Source organism: Falco rusticolus, chromosome 4 (assembly GCF_015220075.1).
Source record: "Falco rusticolus isolate bFalRus1 chromosome 4, bFalRus1.pri, whole genome shotgun sequence".
In the NCBI taxonomy this organism is placed as follows: domain Eukaryota; kingdom Metazoa; phylum Chordata; class Aves; order Falconiformes; family Falconidae; genus Falco; species Falco rusticolus.
In genome coordinates, this window is record NC_051190.1 from 22,672,236 (window position 1) to 22,692,010 (window position 19,775).

Here is a 19,775-nt window from a genome sequence, read left to right on the forward strand (position 1 = left end):
ACCTCCAAGGCAATCTGTACACCTTGCAGTCTGACCCCTCCAAGGAATAGAATGCAAATTTCCAGAGTCTTCAGCAAACTCATTCACTTACGTGGTGCTTTAACTGAACAAAAGGGAGAACAGGACACTTTGAGCTTGAATGTTAGTTTGATCAATCAAAAATCCAATTAAATCCAACAGATATTTCTGAAATTTACATGAAAATTATATGGAAAAAAACACAGTTGTCTTCATATTTAAGAAATGGAAACAGGTTAAGTTTTATTTTAAGAGCTACTGTTTTCCCTCCTGTACTACAGTGACTTCAGTTCCTTCAAAAAGAGGCACATCCAACCTGAACCTTTGCTTTCCAGTGAGTGAATTTATTTTGCTCTTTTTTTTTTTTTTTTTTGTTTTTTGTTTCCTTTTGGATTTGCTTCTTCCTGCATGCCTCTGTCTGTGCACCCAAATATGTTCTTTATCCTGGTTTGCTTTGGGCAAATATTCTTGTTTACTGAATAACCAGAGATATGGAAACTTAACTTTGATTCCTGTGCTGGAGATGTGATTGCCTTGCCAAGGGGAGGTGACAAAGATTGACAGGGGCACTGACATTTTGGTCCATTTGTCTTCAGGAGCTTTGGTCATTATGAGCTCAACCTGTGTTAAATGTGACTCTTTTTTTGACTCTTGAAGAGGTTGGGAGAGGGAGATGTTGATATGGGAAAGTTGCTGCCTGGCAGCTGACAGTCCTTTCCCTCCAACTTTGACTTACTCAAACTATTGAGGAAGATGATTTGGGGAACTCTGAATTCCCCAGCATTTGAAAGGTGGGATGAAAGGGCTGGATCATCAAAAGCAAGAGTTCTCAAAATATTTAGGCAAGAAGACATGATCTGAGTTGTGGAGGGTACCCCTCTTTAGGAGATTAGTGGATGGGTCTCAAAGACCTTGCTTTCTCTATCTCTCCTGGAATCTGGAGTTCTTGTCTTCTCTTGCTTCCCTCTAGTCCTGCCACTGCATTTTTAGAAACATTGCCATGGACTCCAGCAGCTGTTACTAAAACCCAAATAATGACTTTTAAGCCCCACAGCACTGTGCGGGTGTACTGTTAGAGGGGCTGTCTCCAGTCACTGTTCTTACCCGTTTTTTGTCACCTCAACACCAGAAGGGTAAGTTTGAAAGATATATAAACCTTTAATGTAGGCTTTCTTCAGCTCAATACCTTCACTTTTTGTATTTAACTTCTTCCTAAATTTTCAGCTTTCTTCCTCTTATTTTATTTACTTTTTCAATACCTTTAAATATGGGTAAGATAAGATATATTTTGAGGTGAGTTGTCTCTGCGTTCATTACTTTATCGTCTAACTGGAAAGATGCTAAAAATTGTCAATCCTTGAAAATCAAAATGAAAAGTCTTGAGGAATTTTCAGAACAGTAATTTTTATCTCTTTTCAGCTATATACAGAACTCTGAAATATGTATTGTTGAAGAAAATACCTACATATTTTAAATACTGTAGCTGAATTGTGCTTTATAAGGTCAGATATCAATTTTGAGAGCTTTTGAAGGAAAGGGACGTCCAGTCCTATCGTATTTAAATCCTTAAAGAGCTTTAACTGTCTCTTCCTAGAAATAAAGTACAAGTGATAAAATTTATTTGGGTATCGACCATTTTATAAGACAAGCTGGAAGATTCCCAAACGTGGATGACAGGGAGTGCAGACTGAAACCATAATTGCAATGAGAAGAGACACAACACTCCTTTGAAAGGTGGTCTTAGAGTTCAGTTAGTACAGTAAAGCACTTAAATGAAAAAAGAAAGGATAAATTAAAAATATCAGATATAATGATTGTGTAGTTCAGGAATTGTGAAACCCAGGTTTTCATTAATACTTGAAAATCAAACAACAAATAATTGTGCAATACTTTTATGTGTGTGATCTAAGCAACAAGAACAGGCATCTCAGATGAAAGCATGACAAATTTTTGTTCTTTGCATCTATTTTACAGGACTTACACATGCTAAGACAAAGTAACTTAAGATATAGATTTCCTAATTTTAATTGTCACTTTAATAAATGTGATTTCCTATTGATTATTTTCCTTGTGGGAAGAATCTGAAGAATTTAATCTTAAATTTTACTTCGGACTCTGGGAGCGGCTTTTTTCTCTTCCTGGGAAGAGTTAAAAGTATTCAATTTCTAAAAACATAAATATTTCCCCAAATTATCTAGTTTATCATTCACTATAGTATGATCTTTTGAAATAATGAATAAATTAAAATAAAATCCAAGGTGTGTTCGTTAACATTCTGGTCCATGGCAAAGCCCCCGTTACTTGGAGGCAGTCAGGTTGCTGTGACTTTAACACCATTAGCAGAGTAGTTATGTACCAAATTGAGAATATTTAGATACCAGCTCTCTAGAAAATAGTCTCCCATACTTGAATATCCATTGGGTGCTTGGGTTGACTAAATCCAGTTGGAAAAGGCTGAAAGTAGGCTGCATGTCATCTCCAGATCAGCATAAGCATTTGAGATTTACAAAACCAAGTTCTGATTTGACCGAGTTGTGATTACAGCCAGAAATAACAATGTGCTTTAACTACGGTACAATAATTCATCTATTTTTAATATTGTATCTTTTAAATCTCCCAAATGGAATAAATTATGGATCAAAGTTGAGTTTTATTGGGGTAGGGGTGTGTGTCTAACCAGCTTTTATACTCTTAAACCAAACTGAATCAGTCATGATTACTCAGATTTTATTACTCACACGACACAAATCATACTCTCTGTTGTGATCGGATGACCACAATCTCCAGATCCACAGTCACTGTCAGCTTACTGTGAGGTGTTTGTGCTTTCCAGGTAAAGGGCTGTGTTAAAATGGGTTAACTAACTCTGGGACATAATTTCCTTGTCTGTACCAGATAGAGATTTCATGTCTGCATCAGCCTATTTAATTTGCTGCCAGTGGTAGTTATTTCTTTCTTACCTCCTTGGAGAATTTCTCCATTAATGAGCAAATTAAGACTTCTGGCTTTGTACCATTAAGAGTCTTTGACTTATTCTACGTGCACTACCTTCGGAGCATGTTTGGCCGTGTTGCCTGCTTAGCTGGATGTCATTTCTACTTAGGTAACTGCTCTCAAAAAAACACAAGGAGCACACTAGTTATGCAGGTTAGCAAGTTCAATCTGTCCTTCAGTGTCCACTTTCACATAGTATATAGGTCCATACGTTCTCTACTTTGGTATACCTAAACACAGAGATAGAACATTTGCTCCTCACCTATACAGTGACTTAGCTGGCGAGTTAGGGATATGAGCTGTGTAGAAGAATTATGAGGAAATGTCTGCTTAGGCTGATGATTTGGTGGAGGAAGAGTTTGAAAAATAAGGGTGAGTTTACAGAGGCAAGTTGAACAGTTTCTATGTTTAAGATGCCAGTAAAGGCTGCCTCCTTGTTCCCTCCTTCCTCCCTGTGCGGTTCTTGCAACGCTTGCAGTCACTCATCAAATTAACATTATCAAGCCCAACCCATGAAACCACTTCACAACATGTCTCATCAGCCAGCCTTCCTGTGTCATTTCATTTAGTTTGATCGCTAATATAACCTGATTTGACTTGCTGGAGCACAACATATGTCAACTGGAAAAGAAAAAAGGAAATCTATTGAAGTGCAGCTAAGACAAGCCTTTGTTTGTTTCTAAAACTAAGAAAAACGAGTTAAGCCTACAGCAAATGTGCTGTATAAGAGAAGTGAAGTCAGGAGACATTAGCAAAGAAAGATGTACTTTTATCTTTGGAGCTATCTTAAGTTCTTATTGAAGATGGTGGTAAATCACTGGGGATTATATTTAATGTCTATTAGTCTTAAAATCAACTACAGATATATTTGAGCAAGTACTTCAGGGTTACAGGCAGTGAATATTCCTCTGTTGGCTCCACTGGGAGCAGAACTGGATAGATGCTGAGCATGCTGGAAATCTGCTCTGTAGTCAGTCGTGATGTTTGGGTCCCCGAGACTTTGTAAGCTTATTCATCTTGTGATTCTGCTTTATTAATGCTTCATCAATAATTTTTCTGACTCTCTGCAAAATAAATCTTCTGAATTACAGAGCTCTGTTAAAGTGTTTTCAATTATACATTACACAAAAGCTAACAACTTGCTGTTCTGTTCCTCTGCATGCTTATTGCTAATAAATCATGGGATCCAACATGTCCTGGTTCAGATACTCTGTCGTTTCTGAGGGGGAATGATGTAATAGGGTTGCTAAAAAAGGAAATAGTATAGATTTCCTTTAGTCATCGTGTCATCAAAAAAGCGTAAATCTGACCAGTTTGAAAAATCTAAATTGATTTATTATGTATTAGGAAAATTCCTTAATATATTTTCTGTATTGCACAATGTTGACGCTTCCAAGTACTGTACTTTGAAAAATAGAGCTGTTGCTTGTAAATAGATTTTCTTAAATTATCTAAAAGCATGAATATAGAAAACTGAAGGTGGCAAAGGATAGTATTTCCACCACCACCCACCTCACCCACCCCCCCCGGCTCCCTGCTTTGGATCAGACATCTTGTATTTTAAGAAAAAGAGGCAATGGAGAGACATTTCCCTAGTGGTGAGATCCATAAATTCTTGACAAGTTATGTGATACTTGAATAAAATAATCACTCTGACAAAAGGAAAAAAAAAATATCGCTGCTATCTCAGTATGCCATGTATTACGTGGTGACAACTCTGTGGCAAGTTCTGTAGCCTGTAGAAAATGTCATTTGCAACTCTTCGATATTAACTGTGATAGAATACAACGTGGTGAGAGGCACCCGGTTCTGTGGTTACAAGAGGGAGAAGCGAGTGGCACAGGGGACGGTGCCTGCGGCTCGTGTACGCAGAGCAGCCTCCGTGCTGCAGGTCTCCAACACCCCATGCCCAAGAGGTACAGCCCCCCTGTAGACCCTCAATAATTCAGTGTGGCTCTGTTGGCTTTGTTCCTGAGATGTTCTGGCGGCTTAAGATCGAGCAGTTGGGTCCTCCTGGCTCTCCTACCCTCTTTCCATGTCACTTCACCCTTCGGTGCTGGCTGAATGAGCACAGCACTGTGCATTCTGCCTAAAGGTAGAATACTTTGGCAAGTGGTCCCATAAAGGAACTTGATGTGCAGTTATGAGTGTTTGTGGTATTTATGGGGTATGGAAAATTGCTTTCTCCTGTCTTTGTATTTCCTCTCCCATGTCTTTACAGCTGCTGTTTTTCTGTGTAGTTTTCTGAGAGTGTCGGACGTGTAGTGGTAGCTGAGCTGAGGGACGAAGGGTAATTAATTGCTCAGCTGACCCCAGAAGGCCAGACTGGAGAAGTCAAAGCCGTGGGCTGGTTGGAAGCATCTGTAACAACAGCTCTTCCAGGCTTCATAAAGCGGTTCTGTAAGGGGAGCTGAAAAGCACGGGAACAGTTGTGATTTTTCAGATTTGAACCTCCAAATGCACAAAATGACACTGGAAATCACAAAGTGCTTGAGCCACCCCAAGGACAGAGGTATGTAGCCTGATCATAAGCGCATAGCTTCCTGCTATAGTTTCTAGCACCTGTTGGTTTCTTTTTCTACCAAGTTCAAGTTCCAGTCCAGCAGACTCTCATATGGCAGGAGACTCAAACATCAAAACATGACATTAAGCTTTAATAAAAAATGTTATTCCAGATCTAATACAGGAACTTCAAAAGAAGCAGCGATAGATGCATGCCATTTGTATTGGTTTTAACAACAAAAATGTAGTTTTGATGCACAGAAAATTCTGGCAATGGCTTATAGCATCACCATCACACCAGCAATGCTATTGCAGTCATATTAAGCCAGCTGACTAACTTGTTCAGCAATAGTTAGGACTAATGAGCAAAAGCCTATATATTTATACATAATTTTCCTGACACTATTTCCAGTATTATTTGTCTTGGAGATTCCCAAATTAATATTGATTTTTATGACCTAGTAATATGTTGGCTGTTTAGCTTGAATCCTTTTTATGTGGCTTCTTTTTATGGGTCGTTGACACTGTTGAAGTTAGATGTGTTTTGAAATGACATAGTAAGTTATAAAAGCATGTATAGTCTGGTGTTTGTGCTGTAGAACGCGTTCTCTGCCTCCAGGCTTGTTTGGGCTGTGTGCAGAGTTTTAAAGTTTCAAGCATTATGCAAATTTAAAAAATTATCTTCCGGATGGTATATTAAGCCTTGATCCCGCCACAGGCAACACTGACAATTTCCCTGCGCCCTGTGTTGGCCAGCGCAGGGAGTGAAGTGATCCCCACCGCTACGGGGGCTGCCACCTATTGTCAGGAGAATGACAACACCTGAAGTAGATTAAAATACTCTTTCCAATACATTTTTGAATGGAACATATGGCATTTTTGTCAGTTTTTCTTATACAAAGTACTAATTCCATGAAGTTCTGCTTTCCAGTGAAAATCCTTCACAAATGAGATTTGTGAATCCCAGGTGTGTGGCTGTTTTGTTGCTTGTTGGGAAACTGAAAATTGTGAACAATAATTGAATTTCACTCAGTTTCCTATGTCAGAAACAAAACAAACCCCAGAATATAGTGGCTGTTTTGGCTTGGATGGGTACCCTTCCTGCAGTTCCATCTTTTAGCTTTAATATATCTGGGTTTTCTTCTGCTGTATCCTGTACACCGGAAAAAATGGGAGAGGGCAAGATGTTTCCAAGCTACCTTTTGAGTGAACTCTGGAGCTCTTTTTTCAACAAGGCTAGCAAATTAGGTTAATTCTAAGAGTTGCTAATTGCTTAGTGGTGTTCATGGACAAAGCTTTAATTCCACAGCTGTTTTGGATACAAGATTGTGGCTCTTCCATTACTTTGTTAGAAATAATTTTATAAGGTAGCTAGATTACAGCTTGAATATTTTGAAAGATTCATCATTTAGTTTTCAAGACTTGCAGATGAAATTTGAATTATCCTTGTTCATCACTTAATTTCTACCATGTAAAGATAATTTCAAGGGCGGGGGGGAGGAGGTAAAACCTAAACCCGTCAAATAAGTTATTACTAGCAAATTATTCATTCAGATTTAGTGGAAAATTATTTTATATATATATATAGTAAGTAGAAAGTATATTAATCTAGTTTTAAAAACTGTCTCATGGAAATTAATATAGAAATATGTTCTCAATGGAAAATTCTTCTGTTTCAAGAATACTATATTAAGATAATGAATACATTATGAAAATGTAATTGCATATTTTAAAGTAATTATCCAACTGATCATTAAATTCCTGTTGCAAATGGTAATTAGGAAAATACTTAGATTTATTTAAGTATAGACACTGTAAAATGACAGTAAAGGTCAGAATCCACTGTAATAGAGAATAATTGACTGGCAGTCGACCCTTAGGATTCTCCTTTTAAGAATTCTTACTTTTAAAGATAGCTCATGGAAGCTGGACAATACATTTTACTCATGTTTAATATAGCCTGTGAGCTAAACTTCCAAGGTGAGAGATGAGCTGGCACTTTGAGAAAATGCCAGAGAACTGCCTTGACTGCAGCCTGCCCAACAGACATACCTTTTGCCCTATTTAGATTTTAAGATTGTGTTTTCATGTTCAATTACCTTCTGTAAGATGGAGATAATTTTAAGCTACTGATTGCAATGAAGAGCCTGGCACAGAGTTAATGTTCTTCTGGCACCGAACCAGGGCTCACGTGGAGGTTTCAGTCTGCAGATGCTCCAAAACCCTTCCATGAAACTGTGTTTGAATTTGGGGAAATTATGTACAATTTTCTGCCCTAACAGTTTAATTCCCTCTTGCTGGGTGGTGTGGTGAGCAGGTAAGTAACCTTCAATTTTGGCCTAAATAGCGCGCTTTTTTTTTTTTTTTTTTCCAAATCAGATTCTGTATGTATTTTGCTTGCTTATGTAGGTTTGTATATATATACTTCCTAAACAATTTCTCTGCTTGTGGATAGCACCTCTGGGCACTTAAAAGAAAAAGCAAAACCAGCCAAGAGCTCTGAAATGTAACTGAAGCACCAGAACACTGTCCCTCCCTCACCCCCATACTGCAGGAGGGGAAACAAGGTGTTTTTCTCATCAGGGTTCAAGACACTTGACAGAAAGGGATGGTGGTGGTGGGAAGATGCTTTTGAAAGCTACAGGGCAATTGCAAGCTGCTTAGGTCCTCCGAAGGCAGAGATGATAAGCATTCATCACAAATCAGCAGAACATGGGTGTTTGCATCAATATCATCAAAGCTGGAGCATTGTTTTATGTCAGCTGCTGTTTCGAAATGACACTCGAGTGTAAGTGCACGTGGATCTCCCTGCAGCAGCCTGCGCTGGGTACCGTGCTCCGGCAAGGCTGAGCCCTCCTGTGCGTCAGGGCAATAAACCACCAGTATGTGCATACCCTCGTGTAAAGGGCTTGGGATGCTTTTGGCACTTGCTCTCAATGAAGTTGTTCATGCAGCTAGCTTGTCTGCTCAGAGCCCAGTGCCCCTCGGCTGGCGTGCTGCAGCCCCCTGCCCTCCTGGTGTGCCCCTCTGCCTTGAAGCTGATGCACCTGAGGGCAGGGCTGAAGTCCCATCGCAAACACACTGAGAAGCCAGGACTCAAGGAGACCCAGACATATCAGCATCTCACTGGAGATTTCTGTTGCACTGGGAAGCTTTGAAATTTTATTTTTTTTTAATTTTTTTTTTTGGGGGGGGGCAAGGCAGGCAAATTTTGTCTAAATCACCATGACTGGCTCACTCGCACAAGAGAGGATCAGTAGATTAAATTCTGCATACAGAACAGGGCTTTTCTGCAGATGCCACACTGTTTGGTCCCAGGACCAAGCTACAGAAGTAATTCAAAGCTGTCAGAAGGACCAAGAATTGCTGGGATCATATGTACTTGGAGTGTATCTCTATGCTTTAATATGGTCCAAACTAATGTATTTTTTTAGCACTTCTGGAATTAAACTACTAATTTAATTTCCTCTTAAAGAAGTTTAGTTGGAGTTCACCAAAACTGCTCTGTGAATTGCATTAATACCTGGTAATTGGGATTGATTAGAGGATTTGTTTCTAATCTGCTCTGCCTTTCTAATTACAGCACTAAGGTATATTCAGCCTCTACAGCTGACACTGAGATGCTGCTGTTGAAAGATGAGGCAAAATACTGAAATGGTTGTTAATAATAGGTTGGGATTTCCTATGGGCAAATTAAAATGCTAGTTTTTGATATGACATCTCACAATATTAAAAGATTAAGCAAGGGAATTGCACCTGTGCAGTTATATTAATAGTGATACCAAAAAGCATTTTTCCACATGTGGCTTAGATGATGAGGCCAATTAACACGTTGTTGTTGGCCTTTGTGAACCTGCCCATCAACAGGCACGTGAAGAATTTCTGTAGGCTGTTCTCACGTGGCATTTTCAGGCATGTGTAAATATGGGCTCATAAACAAGAATATAAAAGGGAACCTAGTCTTCAGTTAGTGCTTTGCCAGCATGTGTGTTGCTGTCCTGCGTGGAGGGTCTCTCCTCTTCGTTCTTTCTCCTTGCAACCTGCAAGCGTAAGTCTGATGGAGACTTGCTACCATGTGTGCTATTGCCCATCGTGTGCGAGGTTTGGAGGTGCGATGGCTGGGAGGGCACAGGTAGGGCGATTCGCACAGTGATTAGCTCTACTGTGCTTATTAGTTGTAACATCCAAGCCCATGCTCTTTTTAAGTCTTCATATTTGCATATCTTGATGAGAACAATGACTTAACACCTTTTGTCTCTTAGGGTCTGCTAATGTAATGATTGATGCTTTGAACCTTAAGACTGATTTGAGCCTATCTACACTGGGCCTTGCTAATTGCCAGAATTAAATACTGTTGTAGGACTGAATTTGCCCATGTAGCATCACTTCATATTTCTCTTTTAATTTTAGACTAGAATTAGATAGATATCTTCCTAAACTAAATTATTCAGCATTGCATCTCATGAATCTCAGCAGTGTGCACACTGTGGTGCATGCTCTGTGCTCTCATCTGAGAAATGCCTCAGCATTGTGTAATAGGCAATTTAGGGAAAATATCCTTTGATCGGATATCTTTGTTGCTGAGAAGAGAGCAGAGTAAACGCAGAGTAAAATACTTCTTTTTTTTTCCCAAAGAATTGGGTATCTTTCAAGATAAATTTAAATAATTCATGGAAATTTACTGGAGATTTCTAATTAAAACTGATTAGAAGCACTCTTTTATCACATGTGATTTACCTCTGAACAGTTTCAGATTCTTTATAAGACATTTTTATATGCATATTTTTGGCCTGTAATTAAAGTAGATTTTTAAAAAATATTTAGCTTTCTCCAGGAAGCTTAAAAAAATATTGGTAGTCTCTTTTCACACTGATTTTGGCTTTGAATCAAAAACAGCATCCAACTTGGTTAAAGGTTAGTGTCTTTAAAGCTGTTCACATGAATCACTGGGATCCATCTGTAGTCCTCAAAGTATGTATTTCTGTATTTGCCTCTTGCGACATTTTGCTAAAACTGGGTCAAGTTAATAACCTCCCTAAAGCAAGCTAATTTGCTGAGCAGTACATCTTGACACGTTTTTATTAGTAAAAGCAACACTTCAGGTTTGTTTGTTTGCATATTTTTGTCCTATTTCAAATACCAGCAGGCGTGCTTGGTTGTCACTTCCACGACTAAGTAATTTTCCGCATCTCTTGGAATATGTAACTGTGGTGTGGAGGCAGCGGTGGGACCCGCCGAAGCACCTGGCAGCAGCACAGCTGTACGGCAGGCAGGGCGGCCACTGCCTCGTGTCTCCAGTCCTTGCTCAAAGCTCTGCAGGGAGAGGAAGATGCTGAGATGTGGGGCTGCAGGCTCGGGTCCCATGGTTGGGTCCTCTGTGTGGGAACACCATGTCAGAGAGTCATTGCCTCTCCAGGGGTGGTGGTTGGCACCACAAACTGGTCCCTCCTCAGGTCAGTGCTGCTGGGGAGGGATGTACACAGCCCCAGGAGCAGTCACCTTGGGTCAGCATCTCCAGCACGTGCTCTGTACCTGCAGGGTGACACTGCTCAGTACTGCACGGCCATGGGCTGTTGGGAGAACAGCCAGCCAGAGAAAGGTAGGGATGCTCTCTGCTGCTGCAACTGTCCCCAGCCCAGGTGCCAGCCTGGAAAATGTTTGTAAATGAAATGAGAATCAGGAGAACAGGGAAGAAACAGGATGGAAATGAAAAAATGTATTTCTTCTGCCTCAAAGAATACTAGAGATGCAGTTAGGTGCAACTACACTCCCTGCAGAGTTTAACACCTGCTCTGACCCACTTAGATCTTCCTTTCCCAGACTTTTCCCTGTGGTTACCTGGAGAAACTATTGATTCTGTTCTCCCCGTGTTACGGTGCAGTGTGGCTGGTCATGCTGATGTAGTGGCGGCTCAGTTGGGATTTGATGGCATTTCAGGGGCTGTGGGAGATGGAAACTGCTCTCTGTGTGAGATCTGAAAGTCTGCAAAATAGATTAATTCTTCAGTGCAAAGCATGGGTGTGAGTATACAGCTTTTCTGTAACATAACTGCAGTCTTAGCAGAGACTAGATTTATTTTATTTATTTTTTTAAAGATGCAGCTTGTTTTCTCTGTTCCTGGAACTTGCTATTCGTTAATATTTTCTTTGTAAACATTTCATAAGCATTATGAATCTCCCCAAGTAACTTGTTCATAATTGTATATATTTTCAATAATTACTTACAAGTTTGGTATTGACATAGTGTTCTTCCATCCAGTCTCCTAAAAGTGCTACAGAAATAACAATGAAATACCATAAAGAAATGGGTAAAAGTTTCTTCTAGATATACAGCACTTTGACTAGGAAATCCAAATCTCGTGCTTTCTGTTAAGCAGTAACAATACGTAGCTATGTATTTAAGATGCTTTAATGTTTTTTTTTTTTTCTTTAACAAAGGTATGAGGCTACCACATCCCTTAAATTGCACTCAATAGATGTGTATTTCTTTATAGCATGCATGACCCTGATTTAAATAAATATTTAAACACAATTATGCTACTGAACAATTCAGTGGTATGGTGAGTTATTCCAGAAATTATCTTTCGAGCATGTGCTTTGATGCCACATCAGGAGGGCAGTTGCTTAAGACAGCATCGCATACAAAGAAAAGGATGCTTAGTGAGCAGTGGAGGTGTCCCCTGCCAGAGGGGTGGTCCTGAGCCACCAGCAGCTCCTCGGAGCAGGGGTGAAATTTGGTGCAGGTGAGGGCAGCCAAGCTGCCAGAGCAAGGAGCAGGCAATTAGCTCCCAGGGCACTAATGTCTGCAGCTGGACTACTCCAAGGCACCAGTCAATGCCTACGTTTTTGGAGAAGACAGTCTTGGTTTTGGTGTTGTGGTTTTTATCGCTAGATGCTTTCTAGGAGTCAGCCTGGTTGAATCTCACACAACTGGCCTGGGCCCATTGGCCCAGCCTGCCCAGAGCCCCCCGCAGCCTCCTGCCCCCCAGCACATCAACACCCCCCACACCCGGTGTCATCTGCAAACATACTGAGGTGCCCGCGATCCCCTCGTCCAGGTCACTGATGAAGACGCTGAGCAGGACCAGCCCCAGCGCTGAGCCCTGGACACCCCGTGTGCCCAGTCCCAGCAGGATGTGACTCCATTCCGCACCTCCCCCGGCCCGGCCGGCCGGGGCTTCACCCAGCGAAGCGAGCGCCTGCCCCAGCCGTGAGCAGCCGGTGTCCCCAGGAGCTGCTGGGGGAGATGATGCCAAAGGCTTTGCTGAGGCCTGGGCAGGCACCGCCCGCAGCCTTTCCCTCGCCCGTGGAGCAGGTCACCTTGTCACAGAAGGAGATCAGGTCCATCAGGCAGGACCTGCCTGTCATAACCCCGCGCTGGCTGGGTCTGATCCCCCAGCTGTCCTGTACGTGCCACCTGATGGCACTCGGGGTGATCTGCTCCATAACGTCCCCCGTCACTGAGGTCAGGCTGACAGCCTGTGGCTCCCCGGATCCTCCTTCCAGCCCTTCTTGCAGGTGGGAGTCACGTTGGCTCCCCCCAGGCAGCTGGGACCCCCTGGTTAGCCAGGGCTGCCGAGAAATGGTGGTGCATTTATTTATGGCTTAGTCTTCTTAGTAGCATAGGATGAGCTCCAGCAAATTAGTTGGGTTATTTTTATGCTTATAAAAAAATATGTTCACACAGTTTAAAAAAAAAAAAAGGTATCCCATTGGATGGGAGTTGCATCTCAAATCAAAGAGCAAACGATAAATACTCCTCCTGAACCTGGCCAAGCAGGGAGAGGTGCTCCCACGGCCACCAGCATCCATAGGCAAACCTGCCCAGGCTCCAGCTAACTGTAGGGTGGGCTTGAAAACAAAACTGAAAATACCTCAGTGCTGCTGCTTGTTACTTTAATTAGCAAATGTTTTCTGCAGCAGCCTTAAATTGTTGCAAAGGAAGCTGCTTGGAAGACTTTTCCAGGAAGTTTTACATACAGGGTCACAATCTATACCTGCTCATTTTTTTTCTGATTTTGTTTATTTTAACTGTTAAAATACATTATTAATATCTGATGTGACATGTAAATTTCATCACTTGCAAAAGCTTGTTGTTGGTTTGTTCTTTCACTTGTTTGTTGGGGGTTTTTTTGTTTGTTTTGTTGGGTTTTTTTACTTCCAAAAGTTAAGAAAACCAAACACAGAAGAGCTCAAAATAGAAGCCCCAGTTGTATAGCATGGGGCTATAGGACTGAATTTTGCCAGGATTCTGCCACCTGTACTGTAATTATGAGGGGTTGGGTCATTATTTTCTGATTATATTAATATATAAAAATATTATATATTAGTATGAATTTTATTATATTGTTTAGATATGAGTATTTTCTTCCATTTCAACAAGCAGTCAGAAGTGTAAAAGGACAGGCTTGCCTTTAGAAGATAATTTTTATAATTGTCTCATTAAAAAAGATGATTGTTCTGTTATTCTTGGGTTGGATTTTTAGGACTTTATTCGATCTATTGTAAAACTGAAAGGGTAGGAAGTTCCCAGGGAAATCACTGTTGCTGTACAGGTTCAGGCTGAACTTTCCTCTCACCCCGCACTGGTACCTTCAGTTAATTTCTAGAGACAATGGTCTTTGCAAAAGCTTTTGAAAGAGGAGTTGAAGTTACTGCTGGTTTTATTGTACCCTCTGTTTCTGTTGATTGTACGGCTTCAGAGAACGGGGATATGAGGCAGAATGTTGAGTAAAAGACACCTCCCCTCCCCTGGGGGAACTGGGGGTACAGGAATGCCACCTGTCCTCGGAGTGGGCAGAAGGAGCAACGTGTATCCACATTACCCTTCTTCATTTCTGTCTCTGTATAGTAGGAGATACTCACTCACTTGTCTCCTGTTTAACAATAACCTCCTGCAGAGTATAAAATCCTCTTACGTTAAATGCAGGATGTGCTGTATGTGGTGCAGGAGCCTATGATTTCTTGGATAAAAGCAGAATTTCATCAACATGCTTTTTCCCTAACATAAGACCAATGTTACTGCACAACAATAATCTAGTTTCACTGCTAGCAATAGAACAATGAAATTGTTCTATTAAGTTTATTCAAGCGTAATAACTCCTGCTAATAAATTAGAAAAGGAAAAATAAGACTCTGATATAGTATGTCTAATGGAACAAACACCAGTGATGCCATGAGTTTCTTACAGTCTGTAAACTGTGGGTTTTTCCAGAGCAAATGTTTTAGATATACTGTTGAACAGTGGAGCTAAAAATTAAAAAGACTAGTTTTGGAACATCATCATGTAATTTTATTGAGAACAGATGGGTGGAAAACTCCCTCGAGTGCTGTATTAGCTGCCTGCCATTCATAGGATGGCAGCTGATAATGTACTTGATGGACCTTTGCGTCCATCCGTTAGTCGATCTATCCAATATTCCCTGGCTAAGGAAACACTTTAAACAGCGTAGTTAAATGCCAGAGATGTTTTGTAGTATTTATAGATTTTAATAGTTCACACTTTAGAACATTTTCTGTGGTTCGTCAAGTGTTATCTTGATTTGTATCATGTCTTAGGAGTTTATCTTAATGACTGACATATGTTACGTAGCTATACCATTCGGTATTCAGTGCTCTGATAAGACCATCTGAAATAACACTTACTGTGATTTATTTCCTTACTGACTGATTATCATATACCAATTCATGTACATCTTAAAGTATAGATTTTGCTTCGTGACACTATAGAATTTTTTGAGAAATAATCTTGGTATTTTCAGAAAAAGCAAAGGCGGGGGAAGCTCCTGGAGTTACCTGGCCTCTCCCCAACTCTGTACTGATGTTGGGTGACTAGGGATACTGTATGTTCCATGGAAAGGCTATTAATTTGGTTGTCAAATAAAACAGCCATTTCAAAAGAGAGAACGCTTAATGGATTGTGGGGGTTTGATCTTCCCCTCCTCCCCCCTTATTTCCTGTTGCCTTATCTATACTTGATTGGGAAAAGTGTCTTGAAAAAATAGAGCTTCATAACTGAGATTGGATCACTTGTCCTCTAGAAAGAATGTACTCTGCAGCTCCCCTGGGTATTAAACAAACAAATGCAAAAGGATTAACACCAGCTTGTGCGGTTACCAAGAGGTTAAAGCATTACTTAAAGCAGTAAAAAGGATGTGAAGATTTAGTGCTGCTGTGCAGTGCACTAAATAACACCGAATTAACTCATAAAACATGTCAACACTTGGTACTTCAGCCACTGCGCCTGTGTACAGCTGCCTGCTGTGTTGGCAATGAGGTTTTGTAGGCACCTTCAGAGAAAATGCTCAGTGGCGCAACATATTTGTGAAGAGACTTACCTAAGCCAGAGAGGGAGTAACTTTAAAGCATGTATTTCTTTTTTTTATGACCTTACTATAAATGCAAGTGTCTGTTCTCCATGAAAAAGGTTCCTAAATCAGGACTGGGAGAAGGAAAGAAGAGAAAAACACTGGGTTGCTAGTGTCGACTTGAGATTTGCTGTATAAATCTAAATTATCAGGAGAGTTTTAGACAGCAAAATGATGTTTACTGTGGCTACTCCTACAAAAGCTATGGTGTTTGTAAATTTTCACTGTAGTGTAGTTTTTCTAAAATAATTTTTTGATCTGGACAACATCACAGCAAATGGACATTTTTTTCTCTTCCCTGACCTAGTAATGTCTGGTGGCTGGCGTAACTACAGCAAACATTTCATTGCCAAATTTATGTAGGTATTTTCACAGCATTTTTTAGCTACTCTTAGTGGGAGAACAGGAGAAAGGATGCTGTGATTTTGTCTTACTCTTATTACTTGCAACCATCCATCTCCTTTTCCTCCATTGCTTGTGCTGAGTGTGCTTCATTGTGCTGTGGCTTTTGACTCCTAATTCCTGAGCCTCTGCTGCATGGGTTCCTCCTACCTCTTGTCTCCAGTATGCTCCTTCCTTCCTCCTAGGACATCAGCTGGAGTATTTTCTTTGTTTCACCTCTGATCTGAGAAACATTTTTACTTCTTTTGCTGGGTCACTTTAGTCATTGGTAGAAGTGTTTGTGCAGGTTCCTCTGATTTTCAAGCTGCACCTACAAGCATCTTGACTTCTCCTTGGCAATGAAAAATTTGAAAAATAGTTCACATATTGGAAATTCCCGTATTAGATGACAGCCTAGCCTCTGCAAGCAAATGGAAAGTACTCAGCATGGATGTTTCACAGCTCTTGATGAAACTCTACTCTAGGTGAGAGGGAAAAAGAAGTGTTTGTGTTGTTTGGATGTAATTTCAAAGTCATGAGTAAAACAGACTTTCATTTGAACATGCCATCCCGTTTGGCCTGCTCTGCAGAATTAAAATGATGGTGAAGGCTGTGATTTGGATAAAAGAAGCGGATTCATCAGAGTAAAAAGAATATTAATTACATACTTAACTGGAGGTTATTTTGTTCAGTCAACTACGAACACTTGTCTGAACTCATTCTCTTGTGTATAAATGTAAACACTCTCCTGTTGTCAAATAGTCCTAAAATAATATTTATGATGATAATTTGTTTTTTAGGGCCCAAGGAAAACTACATGGAAACTTTGAGTTTGTGGCTTTCAATGTGTTGAGTATATTTGTAGTTGAGTAGAGAAGCTGTGAAATACCTTTCACGGTTGAATTTCAAGATGGTTTGTTTCTTGTTGGAGTACAGAGGAGATGGTCTGGATGACCTCCTGTAGATGTTTCAGTTCTTTTATGGGAGCAGGATGTAAATTCATCCCAGGAGATCACAACTCTTAGAGTCTTTAAGACCAGGGTAGTCAGGCTTTCATGGGAGTCTTGAGTTTGCTCAAGGCTTCATGGCTTCCTTTTTAAAATTCTGGAGCATTGTTGTTTTTCTCTATGGCTTGTCAGATCTTATTAATGTCATATCTGAGCATCTTATTAAGAAAGTAATTTCCTAATGTACCTGTGGTATCATGGCTATCCTCACAGTACCCTTGCAAAGCACTGGAAAAGTTAACCTCGTTTTGCAGCTGGGAAAACTGAATGATGGAATATGAAAGATAGATGAGGGAAGGATTTTTGGTGCCATTTATGCTTCTGTGCCCAAAGTTGTGGTTATGAAAATCCCACTCAGCTGCTGCCTGAATTCTTGAAGTAGCTTCTCCTCCAGGCTCCGAGGTCCTTGTGTGTCTTGCTCTGCTTCTCCACACCCTCAGAAAGACATTGGTTCGTCTGGATCCGGACAGTGGGACTTGGGCAGTGGGACAGAGATATTCCAGTGCTGGGTGAAGGCTGGGCTTTAGGCACAAAGCAATGGGGACTCTCTTTTCCCAAGCCAGCGCAGCCAGCTGTCACGTGTACCTGAGCGTGTTCTTGGTGATGATGTTGAGCCAAGTCCTTTCTCTTGCCTGCATTGCCCACCTCCCTGGAGAGGACCAGACTTGAAGGCCTGCAGGGTCTTCGGTACCATTTGGGAACGCAGGACAGTTTCTGTTCATTCCATGAGTGTCTTGCTGTCCAGCACAAGTCTGGCTCCTGGTTTGGGTATTTAAAGACTTCAATGTAAGAAGTCTGTTGTCCCTGCTTGTGCTGGGTGTTCTTTGTTTCCCCCCTCGCTTCAAGAAAAATGGGGTTCCATAGACAGGAATAATATTGCATTTACATAGCATGACAATGTGGAAAAACAGTAAATATATATATGTAAAAATAACCAATGTATTAAATTATTTCATAATCAGAGCATCAAAGAAAATAGGAATGTCAGGGTCCCTTAAAAAAAATCTAGTTTGTTTAACCTCATATTTTATGGACTTCTGGTAGTTCCCAGACATCAAAGTTTTGAAAAAGATGAGGAAAAGACCTGCATGTACATTTGTTAATTTGGTATGTTAGCTTTGGGGGAGCTGCAGGTAGAAGATGGCATTAGGCAGTTACTGCAGCCTAATTAAAATGTTTAGCTGTAGCAGGAAAACCACAGTTAGGTAAGTAACATCTTATTTCAGAGATGTACTTATGCCCACTGTATCATTATGATTTGTGGAGTTTCTTTTTCTTCAAAAAAGTTGGGTAGTCACTTTGTTAGAAGCTTGTTCTAATTTACCCTTTTGCTCTAATGACTCTAAAACTGCTCCTAACCAATAAATGCGTAGCTGCTGCTTCAACCAACCAAAAGAAACCCTCCAGTTGATGGGCTGTAACCCTTGCTGCTCCAGAGCCTGACAGCTGGAGCAATTTGCACAGTGCATAGTCCTGTGGGTTTTGTATTCTTACCTCTGTGGACATGGAGATCTGTTTATTCCCTTGGCTGGGTTTTTGGCAGCCTTTTACTATGCACCATCTGCGATCCTCTTCTGTTAACCACAAAGAGTTGCCGAGGTGGAGAACCAGGGGCGTGTGGAGAACGTGCGCTTCCGTCCTTGCAGACAGGCTGCCCACTGGGGAGGACAAAACCCATGAGGGGAGCCTTCAGGCATCTCCTGTCTGTGTCATCAGTGACCATCAACAGAGTTTTAAACTAGAAGTTTGAAGTGGTGAGTTTGGCCTCTGGATGTGAAGTTTAGAGTTTGCACTTCTACCATTACCATGGCATTTTTGTGACTATGCTAGGTGCATAAAACTTCAGCTATTGGAGCCACCTGCAGTTAAATGGTTGTGCTTGAGTTTCAAAATACTGAAAAGAAATAAATAGTAGGCTTAGTACTGCCTCTAATGGAGCAGCTGAGCAGTCTGAATCCCCTTTTATCAGAGAATGAAAACTTCGTGAAATTGCCCCAAATGGATAAGGATGATTTATATAGTGAAACTATTTTCTCTATCAGTTAAAAATAAGTAATGCCTAAGCCTTTGATATAGATGTCTCAATCGCTTTTGGATACCTTTGTTCTTATGGTTAAAACAGCATAAAAGTTGTCTGAATATATTGCAGGTGATCATGTAATTTGGAAATCTCTTGAATTTAAAGTATTATAGGAAGCACACATATAATTTGAAAATGAAAAAAAAAAAAAAACCCCAAACCCAAAACTTAGACAGTTACCTCTACTCTTCTTATCGATTTGTACAGATTTTGGATACCAGCTGGATGATTCCTCAATAGCTCAATTCTGAGACTTCTATAGTTTGATAAGTTTGGTGTATTTGCTGTGCTATATTCTAGTACGACATTCCCTACTTGAATTAACTCTTTGTTTGCTAATCTAAACACCAGCTTTTTTATTCAGTGTAGAGGAATGCATCATTTAGAATCGGACTGTAATTTCCATCACTCCAGAGTTTTGTACAGC